We start from the raw sequence: 3,185 nt of genomic DNA, 5'->3' as shown, positions 1-3,185 counted from the left end.
GCCACCACCACCACCCCCCTTAAGGTTTATTTTTTTATATGTAAGTACACTGTAGCTGCTCTTCAAACACACCAGAAGAGGGCATCAGATCTCATTACATGATGGTTGTGAACCACCGTGTGGTTTCTGGGATTTGAACTCAGGACCTCTGGAAGAACAGTCAGTGCTCTGTTAACTGCTGAGCCATCTCTCCAACCTGTCTTAAATCCTTGAATGGGGGAAAAACTCACATCCTCTTTTTCTACAGGCTGGGATTCCCACGTCCCAAATTCTCCATCTCATTGACTAGGACACAAAGCCTCATCCAATAAACTGTTCGGGACTTAGGACTGCGCTCTCAGTCCCATGCCATTCAGGGCTCCGTCGCTTAGAAGACCACATCTACTTTACTAGCTCTTAGATTCTGAGACAAGCAGATGCCGGGCCCTACCTAAGGGAGGTAGAGGTCATATTGAAAATGAACCATAACTATTTCTTACACTGGGCACATGGGGATCCAAAGCCTATAACAACCTGGCAAGAGATATCTTCTAGAGCAGAAGTTGTCAACCTTCCTAGTACCAGGACCCTTTAATACAGTTCTACATGTTGTGGTGACCCCCCCAACCAAAAGATTATTTTCATTGCTACTTCATAACTAATTTTGCTATTATTGTGAATTATAATGTACATACCTGACATACACCACTTCTTTTTTTTTTTTTTTTTTTTTTTTTTTTTTTTTTCGAGACAGGGTTTCTCTGTGTAGCCCTGGCTGTCCTGGAACTCACTCTGTAGACCAGGCTGGCCTTGAACTCAGAAATCTGTCTGCCTCTGCGTCCCAAGTGCTGGGATTAAAGGCGTGTGCCACCACCGCCCGGCATACAACCCCTTCTGATAGCTTAAATCAATGCATATTTCCAGGCTTTTATTTCAGCTTTTTGTTTCTTTTTAAAAAGGGTCTCAGAGGCTGGGATTAAAGGCGTGCCCCACCACTGGGTGGCTCAAGGGGATTGTTGTGAGCCATCATCTGGTTGTCGGAAATTGACTTTAGGACCTCTGCTCGCTGCTTGACCTCTGGTCAACCCCGCTTGCTCGAGCCCAAAGATTTGTCTATTATTATAAATAAGTACACTGTAGCTGTCTTCAGATGCACCAGAAGAGGGCGTCAGATCTCATTACAGATGGTTGTGAGCCACTATGTGGTTGCTGGGATTTGAACTCAGGACCTTTGGAAGAGCAGTCAGTGCTCTTACCTGCTGAGCCATCTCACCAGCCCACCTCATAACTCTTTATAGGTCATCTCCATAGTACTTGCCTCGCCCACCTTTGTATAGCATAAGCTTTTTTTGAGCATGCTCTATTTGTTGTATGCAGCCCTTCTAGGGAAGTGTTTCCAGTCTTACTATGCCAACTGGCTTCTTTCCTGTTAATTTCTTTAAAAGATTTGTTTATTTATTATGTATACAATGTTCTGCCTACGTGTATGCCTGCAGGCCAGAAGAGGGCACCAGATCTCACTATAGATGGTCATGAGCCATCATGTGCTTGCTGGGAATTGAACTCAGGTCCTCTGGAAGAGCAGCCAGTGTTCTTAGCCTCTGAGCCGTCTCTCTATTACATAAGGGTATGCTAATTCTTATGTTTCTTCTTATATTCCTGCTCTCTAACTGCATTTAGATTTCAATGTACTCTTTATTCTCATGTTTGACTGTGAAACCATTTGGACTCCTTGATTCACGATCTGTGAATAAATGACTTTAATCTGTGATAAATGACTTCTACTATCCAAGGCTTAAATATCTTTTGGGGTATTGTCTGTGTAATGGGAGAAAGATTAATGTTCTTGGTTGTGGTATGGTGGTACATATCAGTAACCCAAGGACTTGTTAAGTGGATGCAGGAAGAGGCAAGAGTTCAAAGCCACATTCAGTCTCATTATGAGTTCAAGGTCAGCCTGATTTATCTGAGTCCCTTTCTCAAAAAATAAGGGATCATTCTTGGCTTGCATTTGAATTTAAGTAAACTGTTGAGATTCCTACTACTGTTGATATAGAATTATGTGAAACTGTAGCAGCTGAGCAGTGGTGCAAACCTTTGATTCCAGTACTTGGGAAGGAGAGGCAGAGGAATCTCTGAGTTTGAAGCTGGCCTGGTCCAGTCCCTTCCTCTCTCTCTCTCTTTCTCTCTCTCATTTTCTCTCTTCCTCCCTCCCTCCCCTCTCCCCTCCTTCTCTCCTCTCTCCCTCCCTCTTTCCCTTCCTTCTTCTCTCCCCTCCCCCTCTCTTCTTTTCCCCCTCCTCTCTCCCCCTGTCTGCCTGCAAGCTCTTTCTTTCTCCCCTCTCTCTGCCTTCCCATGGCAACTTCCCTTACTTCAGTCCTCAGGGCCAGTGAGGACTCACTCAGCTGAGAGCAGCTTCCCAATAAACCTACATTTAATATAATCTAATCTGGTTTGAATCGGCTCATTTCACCAGAAGAAAAATAACTTATCAGAGACAATGGAATTTAGGATCCAGTTCCTGCAAGACCCTGACCATCAGCTGGGCAGTGGTGGCACACACCTTTAATCCCAGCACTTGGGAGGCAGAGGCAGGTAGATTTCTGAGTTTGAGGCCAGCCTGGTCTACAGAGTGAATTCCAGGACAGCCAGGGGTACACAGAGAAACCCTGTCTCGAAAAACCACAACAACAACAAAAAAAGACCCTGACCATCAGAAGAAACTCTGACCATCTCAGCCACTTATGCTCTGGGGATCAAGCCCTCTGGTTGCCAGACCCCATGGAGCAAAGTCCCTGGTTGATGACCTGTATTGGTTTATGACAGTGTTCTAGAGCCTGGAAGTAATCAGTCATCCTTTGTATGAGAAACCATCATCCTTTTCCCCACCATTGCTCTCTTTGCTGTGTGACTATTTAAAGGCACATAGTACTTGCCACTCTGACTGTATCCTCTCTTGGAACTCCCTGTGCTTCCTCTCATGGACATGTTTCTCTTTCTGATAAACATACTTATTCAGCTCTCTAATTTACAGACCATCTACAATACAAGATCCTAGGGATCACAGGCCAGAACATTACACTTTTGTGTCTTAGTCTGCATCTACTCTAATTAACCTGTCAGAGGATGGAAATTTGACTGATGAAACAATCCCTATTCAAGGGACCCCTGGACTCCAAAGAAAAGAGATAAAAGTTTTCCCCTCC

The sequence above is a fragment of the Mastomys coucha genome, unplaced genomic scaffold (assembly GCF_008632895.1).
Source record: "Mastomys coucha isolate ucsf_1 unplaced genomic scaffold, UCSF_Mcou_1 pScaffold20, whole genome shotgun sequence".
Taxonomy (NCBI): domain Eukaryota; kingdom Metazoa; phylum Chordata; class Mammalia; order Rodentia; family Muridae; genus Mastomys; species Mastomys coucha.
This window is presented reverse-complemented; position numbering follows the sequence as displayed.